General features: G+C 46.9%; 1 protein-coding gene, 1 long non-coding RNA gene and 1 pseudogene across 2 annotated transcripts in view; 2 read left to right on the forward strand and 1 right to left on the reverse strand.

Annotated features, from left to right (window-relative positions):
* The window catches only part of LOC129637401 (liprin-alpha-1-like), a 191,286-nt gene that overhangs the window by 24,053 nt on the left and 139,341 nt on the right, over window positions 1-27,892 (forward strand). The window lies entirely within an intron of this gene.
* Window positions 1,521-26,663, reverse strand: LOC129637405 (uncharacterized). Its single transcript, XR_008707464.1, has 3 exons — window positions 26,569-26,663; window positions 2,498-2,564; window positions 1,521-1,782 (listed from the first exon to the last, which is right to left on the reverse strand). It is a non-coding gene; the product is annotated as an uncharacterized LOC129637405 (long non-coding RNA).
* LOC129638236 (uncharacterized) lies at window positions 22,840-22,959 on the forward strand (annotated as a pseudogene).

The raw sequence follows: 27,892 nt of genomic DNA on the forward strand, positions 1-27,892 counted from the left end.
TGCCACACCTCATACTGGAGGTGGGGGGCCTGATACTGGGGAAGGGTCGGAGGTGGGGGGAGGGTCTGAGGGTGGGGGAGGGCCTGATGCTGGACTGGGATCTGATGCTGGACTGGGGTCTGATGCTGGACTAGGGTCTGATGCTGAGGGAGGACCTGATGCTGGACTAGGGTGCATCATTCGGGTCCCCGTCAAGGTTGCCCTCGGACACCCCGCCCTGTGACCGATGGTGAGCCTCGACACCTGCACTTTGTTCCCACCCTCGGCCCGCTGCCCACGCCTCAGCAGCAGAGGGGCCCTGTCCCCGCAGATGCTGAAGTGATGGAGCCTCTTGTCTCCGGAGCCAAGGGAATGAACACACCGTCGGGCGCCCTCTAGGGACACCTATGCTTCCGCCTTCTGGCCTTTCCATTGCATCCGTCCGTTTCTCTTAAGAGAATGTCCGTGTGATGACACGGGCTCCCATTACCAGCTCTGGTCTGTTCTCAGTGAGAGTACAGCTTACCCTCGGCACTCTTTATTGGCCCTGGGAAATTTTGCTTCAGTACTTGATTGAAAGAAAGCAATAAATAATACTGTGATAAAAATAGTTCAAAAGTAGACTGTACATACTTTGTCACATATTCGGGAAGTTCACAAAAGATTAATAGGAAAATAGAATGATAACAATGAATTGTACAAGTAAATTAAAGGCGGAACCCACATGTAAAGAGACATGCTGTCTCTGTCTACCAAGATACCAGCTGCATAATAAATATCACACTGTGACCTGAACGCATCTCTTGCTGGCTTTTTTAATGTGCTGCTGAAAAAGTAAAGATTACATTTGCTATTTATACAATGGCTATGTCATCACAATCTAAAAATGTACGCCTAGGTCCATTCTTTACACATGTTTACAAACATGTAAAAAGATGATTTACATAAAAATAAGGCCTTTGTCAGAGCTGCACTACCCTGTCTGGGAAGTGGCACCTTCACTGTCCAGCTCGATGGCTCTGCAGCAGGTGCAGGGCATCGCAATTGGTCCCCAAAGAGTCTCACGGGAGAGGAGGGATCCGGGTCCACAGAGACTAGGTTACAGGAGAGATCTTCATAGTCGTCTTCTAGGCATCCTTTCAGCCCAAATTTCATTAGAAGCTCACATTTAACACCCAGTACTTTTAAATCACTTCACGCTGTGGACAAAAACCATTTCTTGCTAGAAAAAGTACAGTTTAGGCCAGTCGTTAACATCCAACAACAATTGGTTGAAATTGAGTTTGCTTATTTCAGAGTGATTGTTGGAGAGCTTGGTAACATTCTGGAAGGATAATAATGCACACCGTGTCATGATGATTTTACCATCGCAGGAAAACCCCTTCTCTCATGGTTTAACATTGAAAAATTAAACAAGAATAATGACAATAAATGCATCATTTACAAAAGCCCTGTGTTTGTTCATAGGATTTATACAGACAAGCACTACAGTACATTCATTTGAAAGACTGAAATCAGGTATCAGAACATGAATGGATCTGAAAGGATATTCATAGCCTGAATATACAAGAAAAAGGAAGTAATTCTATAAATGAAGTCATAAGTTTACATAAATATCAGAAACATTAAATTCTAAAATATTTTTTCTCTATGGTCTTCATGAATTTTTCACTAATTAAAAACCCTGTAATATCTTCGGATACATGTAACAAGTATTAACAGAGTAAAGACATCGAGTTCAAAATGTAGTCTTTGTTGTATACTGGATGCTGTATAAACATCTGGAGAATTCGTGCAGGTAAACTGGAAACAAACACACAGAAAAGTCAGTCCTGGGTTGGCAGCTGGTGCCCCAGCCCCTGCCCCTCCTGACACCCCCACCCCCTACCCCATTTGGGGCTTCAGCTGCTTTGAGAATTCAGAGAAACATGGAGGACCAAGCAGATCAAGGAGAGAACTCTGTGGCTGACTTGATTCTGACATATAGCTAAAAGCTGCTGGTAAAAAAAAAACCCTCAAAAGCCCAATCCAGCTTTCTAGCTGAGATGTGAACAGGACAGAGCAGACAGCCTCCTGCCCTCAGAGTTGCTCGAGCAGGGCTGGGCCCCAGGGCCGAACCCACCAGAGGACCACCCAGAGCAGCACCTGCAAGGGAGGGTGGCCTCTTAGTGGCCGCCGAGCCCCAGATGCCGGTGCACCTCCGTGTGAAATGCTGGCCTCTGCACGGAGAGGTCCAGGGCAGGGCAGCCTCGTGAACCCTGACGGTCTGGGCCCTGTTCCCTCCGAGAACGTGCACGCAGGGCGTGGCTGGCAGCACTGCCACTGTGGGAGGGATACCCACGCGTCCCTATGCGAGGGGCCTTGGCCATGCTCTGACCACTCCGGCGGCAGTGGGGCGCCAAGGTCACGTTCTCTGCTGTGAGGGTTCTCCCAGGCTAACCTCCGGAGACCCGCTGACCCTCCACTCCCTGGGGCGTGGGCTCCGTGCCCCCGCAGGACCAGGCCGGCCTGTACTCACCCCGAAGCACATCAGGAGCAAGTCCTGACTGTAGCAGAATCCAGCCCCTGCGTTCCCGCCACGCTGCCTGGTCCCATGAGCGCGGGAGGAAGGGTGCAAACAGTGCGGTTAGTTGTGCAACGTCACATGGGGCACGAGGACACACAACGCACACCCGCAGCAGTGCCCACTCCTACTAAGGGTCTGGGGAAACTTCTAGAGGGTGGATGAGCTGGAGAGAGCGAGCCTGGAGGCTGCCATGTGGGGGTCCCTGCCCCCCGGGGTGGGGGGAGGGCGGTCAATGGCACATTTGATAACGTAAACGTCATGGGGACAGATACTCCACATCGGCAGCTGCCAGTCTCTCCTTAGACCTACGGATTCACAGAGCTCCAGATTCACAGATTCCACATAGTCTATTGTTATTCAATTTTACACTTCCCTCATTCCCTCAGCTGCCAGCTTTACGAGAAAGAGGTACGAGATGACAAGCCCACCATCAAATGTGAGCCCTCGAGATCAGACGAGATCAGGCGCGTTCAGGGTGGTATGGCCGTAGACGGAGGCGGCTGCCGCCGGGCGCCCTAAGAGCCCTGCGCTGCGCCTCCCTTTCGCTCTGACCTGCCGGTCGGGCCAGCCGGCCGCACCTCTCCCCGGGGGCGCACGCTGTACTTGAGCCGAACGACCCTCGACCAGACTCCGGCAGGCCAATGCCGCCACGCCCCCCGAACACCGCCGCCCCGTGGCCAGCAAACGCCTGGCCAGGTTCGGCAGCCCGGAGGGCTTCCAGGACCCCCAGCGGCATGCCGGGCGTGCGTGCGTGCGTGCGTGGCCTGGGGGGTGGGCTGAGGGGCGCGGAGGTCTCGGTGCCCTCCCACCGCGGGCCTCTCCAGGCCCGGCTGCGCTCGGCGAACCGGGCCTCCCCGGATCCCGTTCGCTGCTCAGGGCCGTGCGGCCCAGAGGTGTCTGGCTTTCGGACCCGCCGCCACCCGCTCCCCCGCGGCCCGCGGGCCTCTGAGCCTCCTGTGGACCTAGGCGCAGCCCAGCCAGGGCCCTGAGCGCCCATCCTGCCGGACACCTGCCCGGTGCCCAAACCCACCGGGAGCCACGGAGGCGCAGTCCTCCCGAGCGCCTCAGTCCCGCCCCTTCGCCCTACCGAGGCCCCCCCCCTTTCCCCCACGCCGCCGGACAAGCACACAACCTTCCTGAGAGAGCAAACGAGCGACAGGCAGTCACACGGACAGACACACAGACAGTCGACAGCCCGCCGTCGCAAGCTCGTCAGCCAGAGCCATAGCACCTGTGAGAGGCTGGGGCCAGAGGAATGGACGGGCCGCCGGGTGTCAGGAGAGACAGAGGCAGAAAGAGATGAAAGTTCAGAGACAGACTCCAAGACTGCGAGAGGGAGATACAGACAGACAGACAGACAGACGCATGCGCACGCGCGTGCACACACACACACACACACACACACACACACAGGGAGGCAGAGACAGATGGAGACACAGAGCGAGTGACAGAGAGACAGCAAACAGGAGACAGACAGGGGAGAGAGGATGGCATCGGATCTGAGACAGACACACTGGCACAGCCCGTGACGCACCTCAGAGGAAGGCCACGCGGAAGAAGCAGCTTCCCCAAGGGAGGGGGCGTCAGCCTTGGGCCGGGCCCCGGCTGGACGCGGTGCCCTGGGGCTGGCGGTCACCCGTGGGGACCCCAAGACTTCCTCGAAGCCGAGGTCTCAAAGGTCCCCTTCGGCCTGGCTACCTAAGGCGAGACCCAGCCCCCACCCCCAGGCCAGAGGGTGAGTGTGTGAGAGTGTGTGTGAGTGTGTCGGTGGGTGAGGGTGGGGTCGGGTCGACTTGGGGCCGGGTGGATACCCAGAGTGGAGGGGGAGGGTGTGGAGGCCGGGGGTTGGGAAGCTTGCGTGTCCTCTTGCTGTCTCTCTCTCCCTCTTTCTCCGTTTCCCTTACCTGTGGTTTCTAGCTCTTGACCTGTCTCGGCGGCAGGGTGTGTGTGTGTGTGTGTGTGTGTGTGTGTGTACCTCCAAACCCAAAGCAACTTTCTATGGAGACATAGTGAAGGGTAAATGCACTCTGACTCATCTGATATATGAGTCTAAAACACTGGACATGTCTGGACTCAAACTTCCAGGGCCGCCTTCCTGCCACCTCTGGCAAGCATTGATGGTGCCACTGTAATCCTCTAAAGGACCGAAAGTCCTGTACAAGTCCAGACATCTGCTCTGTACAGTCTCTGCCTACAGTACAGAAAAGTATAGAACAGAATGACACATTCTTTTTTAATTGTACAGATGAATCAGCTGCTATCTGCTGCCTAGTCAACATGGTCAACATGAGGGAGTCAAGCAAGAGTTCCAAATCTCTTGAATGTGGCCCTTGGAAATACTTCTGCTCTTAGTTGCTCAGTTGTGCCCAACTTTTATGCTACCCATGGACTGTGGCCCGTCAGGCTCCTCTGTCCGTGGCATTTCCCAGTCAAGAATACTGGAGTGGGTTGCCATTTCTTTCTCCAGGGGATCTTCCCGACCCAGAGATCAAACCTGAGTCTCCTGCAGGCGGATGCCTTCCCATCTGAGCCACGATACAACTAATTGCCTAGTCAAAACACAAAGAAAAGAGCTAGTGTTCTACTAAGTGGAAAGATGATTTAAGAAACGGAAGCTTTCCTTTGTTGGTATATTTAAATCTTTATTTAGTTATATTTTATTTTTCCGATTAAGGCTACTTGAACAAGGCAATGGAGAAACCCCAGAGTTGAAAAGCAATTGACTTTTTAAAAGAAACATGTGGCAGGTGAAACTTTCTTCATTTTTTAGAGTTGGTTCAATGCAAAATCTTTATTCGACAAATATGACTCTTGTGAACTTTATTTCAAATCTCCACGATGAATCACTAAGGCATCAAGGAAGAAAGGAGTAGAGGTGGAGAAAAAAAGAGCAACCTTTCCCCTTGGCTCCATCTCAACCAGCTGCTTAGTTCCTTCATCTCATGGCCTACCATCTGGGATTATCTTGTTTGTCTGATTTTTGTTTGGGGACCGTTTCTAGTCACAAGGCTAGAAACAGTGGAGGGGGGAAGCCCTTCTTTCCGTTCCACATCAGACCCAGTGGGCAGTCCAGGCCCTGCCCACTGCATTGAGTCTGTAGCAACAGAATCACCAGTGATGCTGGTTAACAATGCATATTCCTGGAATCCACTCCATTCGCTACTGACTCTTTGAGGTGGTGGTCTGGAACCTATACCTGGAAACTTTCTTGATGATTTCAAATCACACCAAAGTCTGAGGACTATGGAAGATCTTCACATTTCTGGAAGAGCCACACACCTCCAGAAGGAACCACAAGACTTGCCTGAAATGGTAAAGGTATAAGTATTGGACTGAAAGTTGGAAGGTCTCCACCTTTGCTATGTAAGTAAAATGATCTTTCTTTGAAATGAAAATGGATAATACTAAAAGTTCACATTGTTCTAGAGCATTAAAGAAAAAAACCCTGAAGTATAGAAATATGATATACGAGTTCCTGGAAAGCAAGAACCTGTATTTATTGATATGTCTTCATGCCTTAGATCGTGCCTTGAATATAGTGTGCACATCAACAGAAGAAAGAAAAGAACTGGATGGACAAAGATACAAAGAGATCAAAAGTGCTGAGCCAAGTGAAAAGTTGAGGCTTCACAGAACTTTTCTGTCTTTCACACACTAAATAAATATTGAGCACCTACTATGAGCTAGTAGGCATGCAATATGTTTCTGGAAATAGAATCCTGAGAGAAGAAGACACACAGTTCCTTCTTTCCCTGAGACTAATCTAATGATAAATAACAGGCAGATCCTTTGAGAACTTCTATAGGGGCCTCTTCCCTCACCAAAAACTGGGTGTCAGAGAAGGCTTTTCAGACTAATAATTGAGTTGAGATCCATAGGTTGAACCAACGTAAACCAGGGTTGAGATGCAGGAAGAATTTCAGGCAGGTAAAATAGCATCTTGGAAGGCTACATGACAAGGGAAAGAAATGAAAAAATGCCCTATGGGATGGAACCAAAAGAGTGCAGAGGGCATTCCAGTGAAAAGAAATCAGAGAAGAAAGCGGGGACCAAGCAATGAAGGGATTTGGTCATATCTTCACTATGATGGGAAAATACAAGAGCAGTTGGAGCAGGGAGGTGATAGAATTGCATCTGCATTTTAAAAAGGTCATCTTGCTCCACATCACTCATGATTGGACAGACTCAACTCCAAACTACAACGAGGTACCACGTCACATTATTCAGAATGGTCCTCATGGAAAAGTCTGTAGATAACAAATGCTGGAGAGGATGTGGAGAAAAGGGAACTCGCCTCCACCTTTAGTAGGAATGTGAGTTGGTAGAGCCACTATGGAAAAGAGTATGGAGGTTCCTGAAGGATCTAAACGTAGAAGTACCATATGATTCAGCAGTCCCACTCCCAGGCACATATCCACCAAAAGTATAACTGAACAAGATACATGCACCGTCTGTGCACATATATCTGTGTGTGCACGCAGATGCGCGCTAGCTCGGGCGTTCGCCTGCGAGGATGGGGGGTGGGGGTGGGGGTAGGGCTGGGGCTGGGGCTGGGGCTGGAGCTGGTGCAGCCCCCCGGGGATTGCCTGAGGCACGCCAAGGGAGCCCCAGACGGAGACCCGCAGGACGGTCGTCTGGTTTCCTGGAAGCCAAATGTGGAGGGGCTCGCGGGCCGCGCGGAGGCACCCCAGGTCTGCAGCGGGAGTCGGTGCCCTGGCCACCCACCCCCAGGAGGGGTTGGGGTGCGGGAGCCCAAGAGTTGGGACGTGGGGGCGGGGGCTAAAGGAGAGGGAAGGCAAAGAGCCTACAGCACCCGGTATTCCCAGGCGGTCTCCCATCCAAGTAAGAACCAGGCCCGACCCTGCTTAGCTTCCGAGATCAGACAAGATCTGGCCCCTTCAGGCCGATACGGCTGCCTCGGGGCGCCCTAAGAGCCCTGCGCTGTGCCTCCCTTTCGCTCTGACCTGCCGGTCAGCCATTCCGACTACAAGTAATTTTACTCCCTCCCCTTTCTCTCCCTGCTTTCTGAGAGTCTCTCTCCTTCCATACTCGATGGTGTAATGAATGGATGCCTTAGATCATTTTCCCTCAACATTTTTTTCTCTTTATTTTTACATTGATTTCTATGAATTCATCTTCAAGTTTATGGATTATTTCTGCCAGCATCTCATATGTGCTATTGAACCTATCAATTTTTCATTTCAATTATTTTCGTTTTCAAATCCAGAATTTATGTTAGTTTCCTTAAAAAAAAATAATTTGTAGCTCTTCATTGGGTCTCTCTGTTTGTTGACTTAGTATCATACTGTCATCTAATTCTTCAAACATGGTTCCATTATTTCATTTTGTAGTTATCATTATTTTGATATTTTATCTTTTGACCTTCATACTGAATTTATAAGTGATATACTTATATGAGTTATCAGTGGTATGTTATACAAATGCTTTACTCACCACCATTACAACATTAGAGTTTTCTGATTTTAACTGTATACTTACCTGTCCCAGCAGGTTGATAAAGAGTCCAAGCCTAAAGCCCCTTTAAGGAGGAGGCAAGCTTGCTTGCTTTTTCACATTCTTTGGCCTAAGACAAGTAGGCATTGTAGGGAGCAGTATCTCAGGTTCAAGGACATTCCTCTTTTTGAGCTTTGGATGTATGCTATAGGAAAGGGTCTGGGCAAAACGCTCACATCCTTGAGATGTTTTTTGTCTATTCTCAGAGGCTAATTGAGACATATATATGGCCCCACTTAAATTAGTGAGCCCCTTCTGATGTCTGTGTCAGAAGCTTTTTCTGTCACCTTCACTTTAAATAAAATATACACAAAGCTCTGAGTGACTGAGACTGTCTTTGGCCCCAGAGTAATATCTTCTTCTTCAGACACCATGAATCCAGTGGCATCGGTCACCGTTGACTGCTAGGTTATCATCTTGGGGGCTTGTCCAAGATCTTCAAGACAAGGTAAGAACACTCAGAGTTGAGATTCTTTTGCTCGTTTACTGTGGTCTCTACTTTACTACGGAGAAGGCAATGGCACCCCACTCCAGTACTCTTGCCTGGAAAATCCCATGGGCGGAGGAGCCTGGTAGGCTGCAGTCCATGGGGTCGCTAAGAGTTGGACACGACTGAGTGACTTCACTTTCCCTTTTCACTTTCCTGCATTGGAGAAGGAAAGGGCAATCCACTACAGTACTCTTGCCTGGAGAATCCCAGGGCTGGGGGAGCCTGGTGGGCTGCCAACTCTGGGGTCTCACAGAGTCGGACACGACTGAAGCAACTTAGCAGCAGCAGCAGCAGCAGCAGCAGCAGCTACTTTACTAAATCAGAAGCATGTGGACTGAACTTCTTTTCCCCAGTCAGCTTTTCCTGGTCCCTCTGACCATTTCAGATCTGCTTGGGGAATTAAAGTTATTAACCTCGTGTGCCGGATTGTAGACTTTCAAGGGACTTGCAATCCATGCTGTTATTGTGCTTTTCTAGCAAGGCCCCCATTCCAAGTTTTACAGGACACTGCAGACAGGAGCACTTTAGGGAGCGAGCTGGAGCTCTAGCTCCAGGGACATCTCTCAGACTGGAAATCACCATCCTGACCCCACAGACACACAGGCAAGTTATTGTCGTGGCTATGCCTCTGGACTATATGGATTGAGGCATTGCTGGTGAGCATGAGATTCCTGAGGACACAGATTGGGACACCCCAGATTTGGGCAGATTGAAAGTGCATTGGGCTTTTTCCCTTAGTAGCGCTAGCCCTTAGCAGAGCAGACGAAGCCTTCCAGTGGCTCTTGTCTCAACTCCTTAGGTATTCTTTTTGTACAGTCTGAGGGACAGGAATCAAAAGGATGATGTTGGCACTCCATGCATATGAAGGATTAGTTTTTCCTCGCAGGCGGGCCCTCCATCGCCTCCTTTGTTATTAAATAGACTCGTGTGGCCACTCTCAGGAGGATGTCTTGGGTTTTCTGTTCATCCCTTTATGACTTGCCACTTATACTGTTATGAGGAATGTGCGCAGGTACACAGAAGTTGGGTGCTTCCCCTAGTGGTCTTGGCTCGGCGAGCATCCGGAAAACTACTCTGTTCCACCCCAGGTGGTGCCGGAATAAAAGGGAAATCAAACCAAGGTTTTAATGGTGAGGACCTGGATATCAATCTGGGATGCCATCAGGTCTAACCCTGGTGCATCTCCACCATGCCTGGGTGGTAGAATGAGGGGGGGTGGGAGTAGGACACCTTCACCTGTAAGAGACAGGTTAGCTCTGGCCAGGGAAGGAAGCTTAGGTGGAAAATCAGTCTCCAACCCCGTCTAGAGCAGGGGCAGACACCTCTGGTAGAAAAAAGCCATGGCACTGGGCACTGCTTTTTTCTCTCTTACAGATGGGGCCTAACAGTCCAGAACCACCACCCCCCCTTGAATAATATCTTGAAAAACTGGGATAATTTTGATCCTCAAGGCCTAAAAATCCCTTATATATGGGGTTTCTTTGCTTTAAGAGATGACCTCACCTGCCCAGAGAGATAATCCCTGCTGGGACATCTTCTCGATCGGTCTACCCCTGTCATCAGAGCCAATTTGAGCACTCTCTGGTTTAAATTTTAGCTATGAAGCTATGACTACATGAAGGAGAAATGACATTTTGAACCCTGAATGGCCATGTGTATTCTTTAGACTCCGGAGAAAACTAGGTAAAATGGAATCTTTTTGAAATTGCAAAACTGGTTCCTTTTGCACATGTAATTACTAAAAGTTTGACTTGTGAAAATACTCTTTTGGGGAGCTCTGATCCTGCCTGAGAAACAGAAACATGCCTGGGGAAAAACCTGAGTTAACTCTTATCATGTCCTTGAGATACACAGCCCACTCGATCCGGGACTCCAGCCATGAGCTGGAACTCAAGCCAAGAAAATAAAAGGGACAAAGAGACAATTTAAATTTCAGGTGGAAAACTGTGAGGTTTCTGTCTGTCCAGATTTGTGTGTGTCTCGGTGTATGTCTCCATCCTTGGAAAAAATTGCTAAAGGCTAAGTGGTTCAATGAGCTCTAATTAATTGGCCTAAAGAGAAGTAAGTGCTTACAAATCAAACAATTCTAAATTCAAGGAAATTAAAGTAAATGAATTTGAGGCTTGTGTGAACTGGGAAATAATCATTATTGTATTGATACATGATACTGATGTTTGTTTATTGATCTAATTAACAGAGACATTGTGCAGATACTTTTATAAATGATATAACTTTGGGTGATTTATCCTTACCAATCGACAGAATGATGATGTAAAGTACAAGTCATGGTTTCTGAAGAAAAGTAAGATGTGTGTTTTTAATAAAAAGTAATAAGGAATGGAATTACATTCTATTAAGGAAAAGCAAAGGAAGTCTAAACGTACAGGTGGCTGTCCTCTAAGTGGACAAATGAAGTGACGAATACAGAAAGTGCAAAAAGGTGTGTTGCAAGTGAAAGAAGAGTTTTGTGCATGCTACAAGTTTGTTAAGACATTAAACTGCCTTTGAAGTCTTATTGTGACTATGACTAAGTGAATAACTATTGTTTCCCAGTGAATATAAGCTGTTACCAAACTGGAATTTGGTTTTCTCTCACTGATTAAAAGAACAAAGTTTTCTTGGAATGTGGCTTTTGATAACAGACTACAGCACATATGAACACAGCTCATTCTGCTTCTACAAAAGTTAACGCCTCTTCAGGGAATTTAAAATGGATTAAAAATGGCCATAAACCAAAGAGTTGGGGCTATGAGAGGTCCAACGTGGCCACTTGGCTTTTCCTGGCTCCCTGACAAACCTCATTTTTATTTGATAATGCCTTTCCTGGCTTCAGAATTAATATCTCAGAATAGAAAAAATGGTTAAAAGGTGCTTTCCACAATCTCCAGTGATCAGGGCACCCACTTTGCTGGACAGGTCATACAGACATTCACAAAAGCTTCATGAGTTTCTTCGAGACTACTGCTTTCACTGATGTCCTTGGCCATTGGGCAAGGACAGCAGAACAAAGGGATCAATTGCATGGGATGGAGTAGACTGCTAAATATGACCACAATTTTCACGACTTTTTGTCTGATATATTGATGATTTTTACTCTGTGTTTTCAGATATAAAGAAGCACTTCTCCTCGAGTTACTGGTCATTTAAAACAATCTAGTGATTTACTCCTACGGGTAAAATTATACCTTTTTTCTCTCTGCCTCATCCCTCCAGAAGCTGGAGACACTTGGGTTCTGAACAGCCTTCCCAGGTAAATAAAAAGACTGTCTCCCGACATATACAGAAATCTCAACGCATACTGGGGAGCTCTAAAAGAAAAATCCACCTAACTGATGTCAGGCCTATGGCATCTATTATGTTTCACTGAATATTAAGTTCCAGTTTTTTAAGTTAAGGTCTGTATTTACTAAGACGCACTCCTGAGATAGTTCCTTGTGGTTATGTTACATTGCTAAGAGGTTTAATTAAGTTGTTAAAAAGGACATTCTGAGTTTGTTTCTAAAGCTTATCTCAATAACCAGTCTTTGAATCAAGATCAGATGCTCAGGATCTACAACCAGGATATCAACAGCAAGCTATAGTCATTTAGCAAACTAAGTCAGATGACATGGAGATGTCACTGGGCTACACCTACTAGAAGTTCTTGACTTAACTTCTTACTTATGATTCTACTATTACTGCTATTGTTTTCTATATTGCCTGTTTCAAGAAGTGTTGTTCCTTACATTATCAAGTGTGTGACTGAGCCACTAAGTGAGTCACTGTATGACTTAGCTGGAAAAAGAAGAGAAGTGAAAAGCAAAGGAGATAAGGAAAGATATAAGCCTCTGAATGCAGAGTTCCAAAGAACAGCAAGGAGAGATAAGCAAGCCTTCCTCAGCGATCAATGCAAAGAAATAGAGGAAAACAACAGAATGGGAAAGACTAGAGATCTCTTCAAGAAAATTAGAGATACCAAGGGGACATTTCATGCAAAGATGGGCTCGATAAAGGACAGAAATGGTATGGACCTAACAGAAGCAGCAGATATTAAGAAGAGGGGGCAAGAATACACAGAAGAACTGTGCAGAAAAGATCTTCACGACCCAGATAATCACGACGGTGTGATCACTGACCTAGAGCCAGACATGCTGGAATGTGAAGTCAAGTGGGCCTTAGAAAGTATCACTACGAACAAAGCTAGTGGAGGTGATGGAATTCCAGAGGAGCTGTTTCAAATCCTGAAAGATGATGCTGTGAAAGTGCTGCACTCAATATGCCAGCAAATTTGGAAAACTCAGCAGTGGCCACAGGACTGGAAAAGGTCAGTTTTCATTCCAATCCCAAAGAAAGCAATGCCAAAGAATGCTCAGACTACCGCACAATTGCACTCATCTCACATGCTAGTAAAGTAATGCTCAAAATTCTCCAAGCCAGGCTTCAGCGATACACGAACTGTGAACTTCCAGATGTTCAAGCTGGTTTTAGAAAAGGCAGAGGAACCAGAGATCAAATTGCCAACATCTGCTGGATCATGGAAAAAGCAAGAGAGTTCCAGAAAAACATCTATTTCTGCTTTATTGACGATGCCAAAGCCTTTGACTGCATGGATCACAATAAACTGTATAAAATTCTGAAAGAGATGGGAATACCAGAACACCTGACCTGCCTCTTGAGAAATCTGTATGCAGGTCAGGAAGCAACAGTTAGAACTGGACATGGGAAAACAGACTGGGTCCAAATAGGAAAAGGAGTATGTCAAGGCTGTATATTGTCACCCTGCTTATTTAATTTCTATGCAGAATACATCATGAGAAACGCTGGACTGGAAGAAACACAAGCTGGAATCAAGATTGCCGGGATAATATCAATAACCTCAGATATGCAGATGACACCACCCTTATGGCAGAAAGTGAAGAGGAACTCAAAAGCCTCTTGATGAAAGTGAAAGTGGAGAGTGAAAAACTTGGCTTAAAGCTCGACACGCAGAAAACGAAGATCACGGCATCTGGTCCCATCGCTTCATGGGAACTAGATGGGGAAATAGTGGAAACAGTATCAGACTTTATTTTGGGGGGCTCCAAAATCACTGCAGATGGTGACTGCAGCCATGAAATTAAAAGACGCTTACTCCTTGGAAGAAAAGTTATGAACAACCTAGATAGCATATTCAAAAGCAGAGACATTACTTTGCCAACAAAGGTCCGTCTAGTCAAGGCTATGGTTTTTCCTGTAGTCATGTATGGATGTGAGAGTTGGACCATGAAGAAGGCTGAGCACCGAAGAACTGATGCTTTTGAACTGTGGTGTTGGAGAAGACTCCTGAGAGTCCCTTGGACTGCAAGGAGATGCAACCAGTCCATTCTGAAGGAGATCAGCCCTGGGATTTCTTTGGAAGGAATGATGCTGAAGCTGAAACTCCAGTACTTTGGCCACCTCATGCAAAGAGTTGACTCTTTGGAAAAGACCCTGATGCTGGGAGGGATTGGGGGCAAGAGGAGAAGGGGACGACAGAGGATGAGATGGCTGGATGGCATCACTGACTCGATGGACGTGAGTCTGAGTGAAGTCCAGGAGTTGGTGATGGAGAGGGAGGCCTGGCGTGCTGCGATTCATGGGGTCACGAAGAGTCGGACACGACTGAGCGACTGAACTGAACTGAACTGACATAACATAAGAAATCCCCACATAATAGGAATTAAACTCAATATATGAGTTTTCTCATACTGTGTGATTTACTAGCGAAAAGCAACCACCACCCCACAACCTGAACTGCTCATGAATCCAGACTCAATGAGGCAGGCAGAATAATGTCTTATTTTAAGCCTCATTCCGAGAGAGAGAGATTTGTATGAATGATGTCTCTGTGAAATGAAGCAATATATTCCGGCCTCTTTATTTCCTAGTACTTGTATTTATTAACAGGAGAGATAAGAATGGCATATATTGTAAGCATCTTTTTTAAAAATTCCTCACCCAAAATATCTGGTATTAAACTCTGTAGTTCATGGCTGAAGGTCATGGATTATGGTTTCTGCTTAATTTACACATGAAGGCAGAGCTGAGGTCTCTATGGAAGGCTGTTAAACACTATAAGCAAACACAGAGATGAGGATATTGAAAAATATCAGTTATTACCAGATATTCGCAACTATCTGGGAAGACGAATGGATGATCTTTATGAAAATGTAACTCCAAACAACTGATCCACTTGAGGAGATAATTCAATTGGGAAATTAAGTAAGATTTGGTTGATTTACATTATTTACAACATATTCATTCAGTTACTTTGATAACTTCTGCCTCCTTAAGATTATTATTTACAATTCTGAAACACCATTCTTTTTTGACATTTAAATATTCAGCAAAATATGCAAAATAATATTTGCAAAGTATCTTGCAAGTACAAAAATAAGACACATACATATTCAGTTCAGTTCAGGCCCTCAGTCGTGTCTGACTCTTTGAGACCCCATGTACTGCAGCACACCAGGCCTCCCCGTCCATCACCAACTCCCGGAGTCCACCCAAACCCATGTCCATTGAGTCAGTGATGCCATCCAGCCATCTCATCCTCTGTTGTCCCCTTCTCCTCCTCCCCTCAACCTTTCCAAGCATCAGGGTCTTTTCAAATGCGTCAGCTCTTCTCATCAGGTGGCCAAAGTGTTGGAGTTTTAGCTTCAACATCAGTCCTTCCAATGGACACCCAGGACTGATCTCCTTTAGGATGGACTGGTTGGATCTCCTTGCAGTCCAAGGGACTCTCAAGAGTCTTCTCCAACACCACAGTTCAAAAGCATCAATCCTTCGGCCCTCAGCTTTCTTTATAGTCCAACTCTCACATCCATACATGACTGCTGGAAAAACTATAGCTTTGACTAGACAGATCTTTGTTGCTCGTAAAGTAATGCTCAAAATTCTCCAAGCCAGGCTTCAGCAATACGTGCGCCATGAACTTCCAGATGTTCAAGCTGGTTTTAGAAAAGGCAGAGGAACCAGAGATCAAATTGCCAACACCTGCTGGATCATCGAAAAAGCAAGAGAGTTCCAGAAAAACGTCTATTTCTGCTTTATTGACTATGCCATAGCCTTTGACTGTGTGGGTCACAATAAACTGTGGAAAATTCTGAAGGAGACACACACATAATATAGCCAAATATTAATATGGCCTATCTTTGTGTGGAGAACAGTTAACAACATTTTTATGACATAGTAATAATATGATTCTTTAAAATCCATCATCTGTCCTATTAATTCTAAAAAATATTACATTATTTGAGAGAGAAACATTAGAAAATATCCTATTACCTAAAATAAATCTATAGTATTAAATATAGTTTAACTCATTATATAGAATACAAATCTATACTATTAATAGTTACATTTTATATCCAAAACTATGCACATTTTCATAAGAAAATGCAGCAATCTTAAAAATGTATTTCAAACAAAATGTATACTTTGCCCTAGAAAATCATGAAAATCCTATAGGTATGGATGTATACACATTAGACTTCCCTGGTAGCTCAACTGGTAAAGAATCCACCTGCAATGCAGGAGACCCCTGGTTGATTCCTGGGTCGGGAAAATCCCCTGGGGAAGAGATAGGCTACCCACTCCAGTATACTTGGGCTTCCCTGATGGCTCAGTTGGTAAAGAGTCTGCCTGCAATGTGGGAGACCTGGGTTCAGTCCCTGGCTTGGGAAGATCCCCTGGAGGAGAACATGGCAACCCACTCCGATATTTGTGTCTGGAGAATCCCCATGGACAGAGAAGCCTGGTGGGCTACAGTCCATGTGGCCACAGAGTCAGAAACACCTAAGCACAGCAGCAGAATATATATATATATATATATATATATATATTCCCATCACTGAGTCTGATCTATATTTTGTCAAATATTATTTTAGGATTATTCTACACTTGAATTTAGATAGTAAGTGAAAGTCTTTTACTTTGAGATAAATCATCTGTTTTGAGGAACTAAAGGATTTATATTTTCTTCTTTTTTGTAGCAAAGTCAGTTGTAGTTTATTTATTCCTTGATCATGTATACTTAATGTCAAACCCAGTTCAAATAGCATGAGTTTGTGTATATATATATATATATATATATATATATATATATATATATACACATATATTTCCCCCAATACTTACAATGTTACTTCACAAACAGATCACACAGTGACTTGCTTTTCAGACTGTAAGACTTGCCATGTCGACTATAAGGCTGGACTTTACACTATGTTGTATTTAGATCTATATATTCTTTTCACTTAAGTAAAATAATAGCAGTTGACAAATACACACAAAAAAATCTCTAGGTACTTGATTAAAAGAAATCTAGAGTTGTAGGATACGAGGCTAGGTATATAGTTCTGAAAGGAGTTTGCAGTATGTGATTGTTCTTATTTTCCTATAACTGCCTTTTTGTTTTTGTTTAGTCGCTGAATCATGTCCAGCTGTTTTGCATCCCCATGGGCTGTAGCCCACCAGATTCCTCTCTCCATGGGATTTCCCAGGCAAAAACACTGGAGTGGGTAGCCATTTCCTTCTCCAGAGGATCTTCCTGGCCCAAGGATTGAGCATGTGTCTCCTGCATTAGCAGGTGGATTCTTTAACTGTCTTTTACCTTGTAACATATTATTACCTTTTATACCTTGAGGCCAAGTATTTTGAGAGCGAAGTCTCCCCCAGGTTTAGCCTTCAATACAGGCAGGATCACTCTCCCTCCAGATTTTTCAGTGTGTTTTTACTCTGTAAAAAGTTTCCTTTTCTTTTTTTTTAAACAAAGGGGATTATTAGTGAAAAGTGAAATCAAGGAAAACGCATTGAGAGGAAAATAAAGAAGGAACCACTGAAGGCAAGCTGTTGTTGGAGGCTTGGCTTTTACACATTCTGCCTGATTTTCCCATTAGCAGGAGAGACTCAGCAACAGAGGGAGTGATGAGAAGACAGTCACTGGCGTCAGAGATGAATGACCTTCAGATCATTAAGCTCCCTTCCCAGAACCTTTTATTGCACCAAACTCTTCTTATGGAATTTTTCATCTCCATGTTTCTAAGTGTGTAGATAAGCGGGTTGAGCATGGGGACAATAATTGTGTAGAAGAGCATAAACACTTTATCCTCTGGTAATGTTGTGGCAGGTCTAATGTAAACAAAGATGACAGGTGTGAAAAAGAGGATCACGGACTGTGATGTGGGAACTACAGGTGGAAAGTGCTTTATGGCGGCTTTCTGCAGAATATGTGCACACATTATACAGAATCAAAATGTAGGAGGCCATCAAAACCACAAAGAGCACCAGTCCCATCAAGCCAGAATTGGCAATGACAAAAAAGCCAATTTTGTGTGTATCAGTGCAGGCTAGTTTCAACAAAAGATATGCATCACAGAAATAGTGGTCTATTTCACTGGGGCCACAGAAAGGTAAAACAATCGCAAGAAGAAAGAGACCAAGAGAATGAAGACGTCCCCCTGCACACGACGCTATGAGAATTGAGTGACGTTTTTGCCTGTTCGTGGTGATGGCGTCATGGAGAGGTTTGCTGATGACCACATAGCAGTCACAGGCCATCCCTGTGAGGGTGAAGACCTCATTCCCCCCTCCCCAAAGAAGTGGGTGGTGAAAAGCTGTGTAATGCAGTTTTTATAGGAAATGGCCTTTTTCTCCATCAGTAAGTCAGTCATGAGTTTGGGTGTCACAGTGGAGGTGTAGAAGAGATCTGAGAGTGCAAGGCAGTTAAGGAAGAAGTACATGGGCTGGGTGATTAGCTGACTGCATGTAATAGAAATCACAATGATCAAATTCCCCAACCAAATAGCCAGGTAACAGAATAAGAAAAATAAAAAGCAGAGGATCTGGACTTTCTTGTCCATAGAAAGTTCTAAGAGGATAAATTCAGTAACATTATTTCTATCTTCCATGATCTGATGTTCAAGAAAGTTATCTGAAATGACAAAACCAATGAAACGAATCATTGATGAGAAAATGGAAACCTAATATCTACTTTAAATGGCACCAATGTGCCGGTGCTAGACGGCAAAGTCGATCAGGTCCCGAGAACGTGCACGGCGGGGCTGAGAAAAGAAACGAAAGCAAGAGAAATCTCCAACAAAGATGGGGTCGAGAGGTTCAGACACGTCTCCACGAAGGGACGCAGTCTGACACCAACTTTATTCAGCATCTCATATTTATACAGAAGAGAGTGAGAAAGACAAGACAGTTAACATTTTCTTTGTTTGACCTACACATCTTACAAACAGTCACAAGAAATCTTGAGAGCATGGGAATGGCACCCTGTTATTATTTCTTACACCAGATAATATTTCTCTGTGCGTGAGAAGTTTGCACAGAACTCCAGGTGCCTGCAGTAAATAAGCGCCTAATCTCTGGGGTGGCGGGACAGAGAGCTATGTTTGCAAGCAAACCCTCAAGGACTGAGGCAGCTCCCAGAGCTGTGTCCTTCGGACAAAGGACCCCGTTCTGACGGGCAGCTCCCCGCACCAATGCCTTTTAAAGACAAGTTATTTTGAGACCCACTGAAATCATTTTCATTTAATACGAGTCTTTTGAATATCTAGTACTAATATTCCTCAAAGAGCTAAGAATACAGTGATAAATTAGACAAAGTTCCAGTTTTTATATAATTTAAATTATTTTGTGAGGAAGCCAGGAATTATATTTATCAAGAATTTTTAAAAAAGAGATAATCTTAATAGTGTTAAGTAGGGCGACATATAATGTGCCAATTTAGGATGTAAAATAGAGGTAACTATAGAATTTGCTTGATTAAGTGGTTTCTAATGAAGTCACAAAATTGGTGTAGGGTGAGTGGGTGGGTTTTGCAGTGCTGGCACAGAGTCAATGTTAAATAAATATCAATTAAATAAAAATCTGGAAAGTGAACAATGTGCTATAATTTTGAAGGAATAATACAATACATAATCATCCTTTAGTCAGGTAATTCATGATAAAACTGAAGAACAAATCATTTTTATGAGTGGACTCATGATCCTTTTTGACTGTTAAGTTAGTTAAGTTGCTCAGGAGTATCTGACTCTTCGCGACCCAGTGGACTGTAGCCCACCAGGCTCCTCCATCCATGGGATTCTCCAGGCAAGAATACTGGAGTGGGTTGCCATTTCCTTCTCCAGGGGATCTTTCTGACTCAGGGATCAAACCCAGGTCTTCTGCATTGCAGGCAGATGCTTTAACCTCTGAGCCACCAGGGAAGCCCTTTTGACTTTTAAGAGGAAATAATTCCTTCATGTGAAATACTCCATGAAACTTTCATATTTCTTAAACAATATTTGTACCATCTCTAGGTTAATATATTGACAACTATGCTTTTCCTGTTTGTCTATATTTCTCTTGCAAGATTATTTCCTCTTTCAAAATCAATTAACATTCAGAAGTTATTTGAGTTACATCTTATCAGACTGTAATTATACTTGCCTAGTTTGGAAATCATATACTGAGAAATGGGCTCCTCTAATTCCAAACTAGTTCCCCCCAAACACAATACAATAAACAAGATGTAGCACTCCTTCCCTTAATTTCTTAGAGAATTCACCCACACAATCTGCATGTGGAGTCGAGTTCCCTTTGGTCCACATCTTCTCTAGCATTCGTTATTGACAGACTTTGCAATGAGGACTATTCGAACTCGTGGAAGCGGTCCCTCCTTGTAACTTGGAGTTGAGTCGCTCCAAACATTAGTGTTATGGAGCAAGATGACATTTTGGAAATGCAGAGAAATTCTATCATCTCCCTGCCCCAACTGCTCTTGTATTTTCCCATCATATTGAATATATGATCACATCCCTTCATGCTTGTTCCCCACGTTAGTCTCTGATGTCTTTTAACTGGAATGCCCTCTGTACTCTTTGGCTTCCATCCCATAGGGCATTTTTCATTTCTTGAACGTTCTAAGTTTCCCTGGTCACATAGCCTTCCAAGATGCTATTTTCCCTGCCTGAAATTCTTCCTGCATCTTAACCCTGGTTTACGTAGGTTCAACCTATGGACCTCAACTCAATTGTTACTCTGAAAAGCCTTCCCTGACACCCAGGTTTTGGTGAGACAAGAGGCCCCTCGATAAGTTTTCAAAGGATCTGCCTGTGATGTATCATTAGATTCGTCTCAGTGAAAGCAGGAACTCTGTGTCTTCTTCTCTCCGCATTCTAGTTCCAGAAACTTATGACATGCCTCCCAGCTCATCGTAGGTGCTCAGGATTTACTTAGTGTGTGAAAGACAGAAAAGTTCTTGGAAGCCTCAAGGTGTCACTTGGCTCGGCACTTTTGCTCTCTTTGTATATTTGGCGATTCAATTCTTTATTTCCTGGGTTGATGTGTACACTATAATCAAGGCACAATCTAAGGCACTAAGACATATCCATAAATATAGGTTCTTGCTTTCAAGGAACTCGTACAGCAGATTTCTACAATTTAGGGCTTCTCAAAAGCTCTACAAGAACGTGAACGTTGAGTATGATCCATTTTCACTTCAAAGAAAGACATTTTGATTTCTATAGCAAAGGTGGAGACCTTCCAACGTGTAGTCCAATACTTATACCTTGACCATTTCAAGCAAGTCTTGTGGTTCCTTCTGGAGGTGTGTGGCTCTTGCAGAAATGTGAAGATCTTCCATCGTCCTCAGACTTTGGTGTCATTTGCAATCATAAGGAAAGCTTCCAGATATAGGTTCCAGACCACCACCACACACACTCAGTAGCCAATGGAGTGGATTCCAGGAATATGCGTTGTTAACCAGCATCACCGTTGATATTACTGCTGCACACTCAATGCAGTAGCCAGGGCCTGGATTGTCCACTGGGTCTCATGTGGAATGGAAAGAAGGGCTTCCCCCCCCCTCCCAAACATCCACCCCACTCTTGACAGCCTTGTGACTAGAAACGGGCCCCGAAACAAGAATCAGACAAACCAGATAAGCCCAGATGGTAGTCCATGAGATGAAGGAACTAAGCAGCTGGTTGGGATGGCGCCAAGGGGAAAGGTTGCTCTTTTTGTCTCCCGCTCTACTCCTTTCTTCCTGGACGCCTTAGGGGTTCATCATGGAGATTTGAAATAAAGTTCACCAAAGTCATATGTGTTGAATCAAGATTTTGCATTTCACCATCTCTCAAAAACGAAGAGTGCTTAACCTGCACAGGTTTCTTTCAAAAAAGTCAACTGCTTTTCAGTTCTGGGGTTTCTCTCTTGCCTTGTTCAAGTAGCCTTAAGAGTAAAAATCAACGAAAACTAAAGAAAGATTCAAAGATACCAACAAAGGACACCTTCTGTTTCTTCAATCATCTTTCCACTTAGTAGCACACGAGCTCTTTTCTTTGTATTTTGCCTAGGGAATTCGCAATGTGCTGGTTCAGATGGCAAGGCATCCGCCCTCAGGAGACTTGGGTTTGATCCCTGGGTCGGGAAGATCCCCTGGAGAAGGTAATGGCAACCCACTCCAGTATTCTCGCCTGGGAAATGCCACGGACAGAGGAGCCTGATGGGCCGCACTCCATGGGTCCTATAAGAGTTGGGCTCAACCCAGCAACTATGAACAGAAGTATTTCCAAAGACCACACTCAAGTGTGTGTGTGTGTGTGTGTGTGTGTGTGTGTCTGTCTGTGTGCCTGCCTGTGGTTCGTCTGCTCTCTCAGGAAGGTCCGGTGCTTGGCGGGCGGCGTGGGGACAAGGGTGGGGGGCCTCGGTAGGGCAAAGGGGCGGGGCTGAGGCGCTCCAGTCGACCTCGCCTCCGTGGCTCCCGGTGGGTTTGGGCAGCGGGCAGGTGCCGGGCAAGTTGGGCGCTCAAGATTCGCTGCGCCTAGGCCCGCAGGAGGTTCAGAGGCCCCCGGGCCGCGGGGGTCGGGAGGCGGCGGGCCCCGAAGACCGACACCTCCGGGATCGCGCTGCCCTGAGCAGCGAACGGGATGGGGGGGAGGCCCCGCTCAGCCAGCGCGGCCGGGTCTGGAGTGGCCGGGGGTGGGAGGGCGCCGAGACCTCCGCACCCCTCAGCCCACCCCCCAGGCCCCGCGCGCACGCACGCACGCCCTCCCGGTCACTGGGGGGTCCTGGAAGCCCATCGGGCCCCCGGGCCCGGCCAGGCGGTTGCTGGTCTGGTGTTGGCGGTGTTCGGGGGCCGGGCCGGCGTCAGCAGGCTGGAGTGCGGTCGCGGGTCGTGCGGCTCAAGTACAACACGCCCCCGAGGAGAGGTGCGGCCCGTTGGCCCGACCTGCAGGTCAGAGCGAAAGGGAGGCGAAGCGCAAGGCTCTTAGGGCGCCCCGCGGCAGCCGCGTCCGTCTCTGGCCTTATCCGCCTGAAGGCGCCCGATCTCCTCTGATCTCGGAAGCTAAGCAGGGTCGGGCCTGTTTAGTATCTTGGATGGGAGACCACCTGGGAATTCCGGGTGCTGGAGGCTTTTTTGCCTACCAGAAGAGGTCCTTTAGCCCCCGCCCCGCGTCCCAATTCTTGGACCCACACCCCCCTCGCCCCCCCGCCACCCCCGCAGCCCCAGCCCCTCCCGGGGCGGGGGGAGTGAGTGGGTGGCCGGGGCCCCGACTCCCGCTGCAGACCTGGGTTGCCTCCCCGCGGCCCGCGAGCCCCTCCGCATTCGCATTCGGCTTTCAGGAAACCAGACGACCGGCCGTCCCGTCTCCCTCTGGGGCTCCTTTGGCTTGCCTCAGGCAATCCCGGGGCTTGCACCGACTCCAGCCAGAGCCCCAGCCCCCGCCCCACCCCCAGCCTCGCAGGCGATCGCGCATGCGCATGCGAGCGCACGCACAGATAGATGTGCCCAAAGGGGGCATCTAGTTTGTTGGCTTGTACTGGGGGTGGATCTATGCCTGGGAGTGGGACTGCTGAACAATAGGCTACTTCTACTTTTAGTTCCTTCGCGAATCTCCATACACTTTTCCATCCCGGCTGTACCAACTCCCATTCCTACTCAGCGTAGAGGAGAGTTCCCTTTGCTCCACAGCTTCTCCAGTATCTGCTATGGACAGGCATTGCAATGAGGCCCAATCGGACTCATGTGAAGTGGTCACTCCTTGGCGTTTGGAGTTGAGTCTCTCCAATCATTAGTGATGTGGAGCAAGATGACTGTTTGGAAATGCAGATGCAATTCTGTCACCATCCTGCTCCAACGGCTCTTGTATTTTCCCATCATATTGAAGATACGACCAATTCCCTTTATGCTTGCTCCTCACGTTCTTCTCGGATGTCTTTTCCCTGGAATGCCCTCTGCACTCTTTGGCTTCCATCCCATAGGGCATTTTCATTTCTTGAACGTCCTAAGTTTCCCTGGTCACGTAGACTTCCAGGATGCTGTTTTCCCTGCCTGAAATTCTTCCTGCATCTCAACCCTGGTTTACGTAGGTTCCACCTATGGACCTCAACGCAATGGTTACTCTGAAAAGCCTTCCCTGACACCCAGGTTTTGGTGAGGGTAGAGGCCCCTCGACAAGTTCTCAAAGGATCTGCCTGTGATGTATCATTAGATTCGTCTCAGTGAAAGCAGGAACTCTGTGTCTTCTTCTCTCCGCCTTCTAGTTCCAGAAACTTATGACATGCCTCCCAGCTCATCGTAGGTGCTCAGGATTTACTTAGTGTGTGAAAGACAGAAAAGTTCTTGGAAGCCTCAAGGTGTCACTTGGCTCGGCACTTTTGATTTCTTTGTATATTTGGCGATTCTATTCTTTCCTTTCCTGGGTTCATGTGTACGCTATATTCAAGGCACAATCTAAGGCATTAAGACATATCCATCAGTATGGGTTCTTGCTTTCAAGGAACTCGTACAGCAGATTTCTACAATTTAGGGCTTTTCAAATGCTCTAGAAGAATGTGAACGTTCAGTGTGATCCATTTTCATTTCCAAGAAAGATCGTTTGACTTCCATAGCAAAGGTGGAAACCTTCCAACGTGTAGTCCAATGCTTAGACCTTGACCATGTCAGGCAAGTCTTGTGGTTCCTTCTGGAGGTGTGTGGCTCTTGCAGAAACGTGAAGATCTTCCATCGTCCTCGGACTTCGGTGTCATTTGCAATCATCAAGAAAGCTTCCAGGTATAGGTTCCAGACCACCACCACACACACTCAGTAGCCAATGGAGTGGATTCCAGGAATATGCGTTGTTAAACAGCATCACCGTTGATATTGTTGCTGCACGCTCTATGCAGTGGCCAGGGCCTGGATTGTCCACTGGGTCTCATGTGGAATGGAAAGAAGGGCTTCCCCCACCCCCCCACCCCACCCCCCACTGTTGACAGCCTTGTGACTAGAAACGGTCCCTGAAACAAGAATCAAACAAACCAGATAAGACCAGATGGTAGTCCATGAGATGAAGGAAGTAAGCAGCTGGTTGGGATGGCACCAAGGGGAAAGGTTGCTCTTTTTGTCTCCCACTCTACTCCTTTCTTCCTGGACGCCTTAAGGTTTCATCATGTAGATTTGAAATAAAGTTCACCAAAGTCATATGTGTTGAATCAAGATTTTGCATTTCACCATCTCTCAAAAACGAAGAGTGCTTAACCTGCACAGGTTTCTTTCAAAAAAGTCAATTGTTTTTCAATGCTGGGGTTTCTCTCTTGCCTTGTTCAAGTACGCTTAATAGTAAAAATCAACGAAATCTAAAGAAAGATTCAAAGATACCAACAAAGGACACCTTCTGTTTCTTAAATCATCTTTCCACTTGGTAGAACACGAGCTTTTTTCTTTGTATTTTGCCTAGGGAATTAGCAGTGTCCTGGTTTAGATGGCAAGGCATCCGCCCGCAGGAGACTCGGGTTTGATCCCTGGGTCGGGAAGATCCCCTGGAGAAGGAAATGGCAACCCAATCCAGTATTCTCGCCTGGAGAATCCCATGGACAGAGGAGCTAGTGTTCTACAGTCCCTGGGGTCTCAGAGTCAGTCACGACTGAAGCAAGTTAGCACACACTCAGGTTTTAGTTCAGCCACTCAGGTGTGTCCCCCTCTTTGCCACTCTGTGGACTGCAGCACTCCAGGCTTTCCTGTCCTTCACTATCTCCTGGAATTTGCTCCAACTTACGTCCATTGAATCATCATGCCATAGAACCATCTCTTTCCGGTGGCATCCACCAGAGAGGTGGCTGTGGTTTGGCAAAATGCCTGGTCCCGCTGTGTGGGTGTGAACCTGCCCTCACCACTCCCTGACCGTGTGACCGTTCACCGTGTCCTCCTCTGTAAATTGTGAGGGGGCAACACCTGCTTGGGAAGGGGCACACACAGCATCTGGTATATAATCAATGCACCATCCATCGCAGCGTTGTATATATTAATAATAGGGATCGCACTTAATAACCTGCTCCTTTTTCTCTCTTGTCACTTAACTGTGCTCCAGATCACATCTGCTTTACTTACCCCTGTAAATCCCACACCCAGCACAAATAAGACTCAACAAATTTGTGGCTGAAGAGGCAGGAACATATCCTGTCTTCAAGAAGATGAAGCCAAGTGAGATGAGGGCCTAGTGATAACCCTGTGTGATGAGGGGACCCCAGGAGGACCTGTGTGGCTGTGGGGTGGGGTGGGGGCATGGGCAGAACCCCTGATGAGCTCCTGGGATGGGGAAGGTGGCAGGAAGGAGGGCGGGCTATTCCTTTTGGGGTGTCCACAGATTGTACTTCACCCCTCACTGATGAGCACTTAGGCAGTTTCCAAACACGTGTCACTGTTAGGAGGAAACAATCATTGCCCAGCTCCTATTCAATCAATTTCGTACAATATGTTTCTAGCATTGGAGTACAATCATCTGCTTTATTCATTCCATGCTCCGTCCATCCACCCAGCCAGCCAGCCATCTGTTCATCCATCCACCACTCACTAATCAATCCATCCATCCACTCGTTAACTCATCTGATCATCTCAGACTCATTGAGAAGACAGACCCCTCTTCCGCTCCTGCTCCCAGGAGGACTCCCAGCGTGAGTGACTGGAGCCTCGTGGGGACAACAGGGGAGACACAGAAGGGAGATGCCTGCAGGCCCTCCTCCCTCTGAATGGTGAAGCACCCACCTGGTCCTAATGCCTCCTTGTTGGGGTGTTCAGCCGGCCCTTTTCCTTCTTGCGAAACAAGCAGCTGATGGAGGACTTGATTGATGCCCTTTTTCTTTGGGGCTTTGTGCAGCAAGTCCTGCCTGCTGGTGCTGCTGCTGGGGTTGTTCCCGGGGTTGTCCTGAGAGCCTGTCGAGCTTTAGGGAGAGAAAAGGACCTTTAACTGGCACCCTCGTGCAAACACACAGCCCTCCACAAGAGCTACTGATAGAAACAGGCACCCAGCAACACTCGTGCCTCAACCTCGCAGCAGACAGTGGAGTCTCCTTCACCAAACACACTCCACACGAGCAATGCAGGCTCCGAGACACAGAGAACCACCCCAGGAAGTTGAGATTCTCTGCCTTGAGCTCTCCCCTGAGGAGGGCTTGACTCCAGGCCAGCTGGTGCAGAGGGCACTCCGACCCTCCATCAGGGTCGCTGCTCAGCAGGTGAAAACGCTCCAGCAGAAGGCAAGCTCCCCTGCTCTGGGCAGTTCCCCCCACCTCCTGCAGGGTGACTGTCCCCGGCCATGGCAGGAGAGCGACGGTCACCATGCAGGTCAGCTGGCCAAGTGACCACATGTGTCGCCCATCGAGTGCTGCCTGGCTCAGGATGGGAGCTTAGGTGGTGGTCTCAATGAGGACAGTGTCAGTCACAGGAAGGGACGGAGTCTCCTGAGAGGAGACCCCTGAGGAAACAGGAGGGACCCTCAAGAGCGAACCTGAGAGGCACAGGGCCGTCACTGTCAGGAACGTGCCCCGGGCCGGGCAGACCTCTACCAAGATCAGGAAGAAAGCTCCCACAGGAGTCAATCTGTAGAGAAGGACGTTTTCTAAAATCACTGAGGTCACTGAGCTCTTCTTCCCCAGCACCTGAAATTCACCACTAAATACAGGCACTGAACCCAATGGTATTCCTTTAAAATCATCCTTGCAACTCCTTCAAGACAAGAGGCGCAGGGCTCCTGAAACTGATGACGCGCACACAGGCCGCTTACTTGTGGGCGTCCCTGAGGTCCTCGTGGGTGGCTGTGCGCAGCGGCCCCGTGTGCAGGCGGCTCAGCTGAAGGGACTGCGGCGAGGCGGGGGTCGAGGTTTCACATTTGATGGCGGTCTTGTCATCTCCTACCTCTTCCCGTAAAGCTGGCAGCTGAGGGAGTGAGGTAAGTGTCAAATTGGCTAACAATAGACTGTTTTGAAAATGGCAATCACACAGGTGTTACATTATAACCAGAAACTTATTTGAAAATCTATTAGCTATGCTTTCCCCCAAGTACAAAAAACCCCCTTGTTCTAGCTTAATG

This window comes from Bubalus kerabau, chromosome 23 (assembly GCF_029407905.1).
Source record: "Bubalus kerabau isolate K-KA32 ecotype Philippines breed swamp buffalo chromosome 23, PCC_UOA_SB_1v2, whole genome shotgun sequence".
Classification (NCBI taxonomy): domain Eukaryota; kingdom Metazoa; phylum Chordata; class Mammalia; order Artiodactyla; family Bovidae; genus Bubalus; species Bubalus kerabau.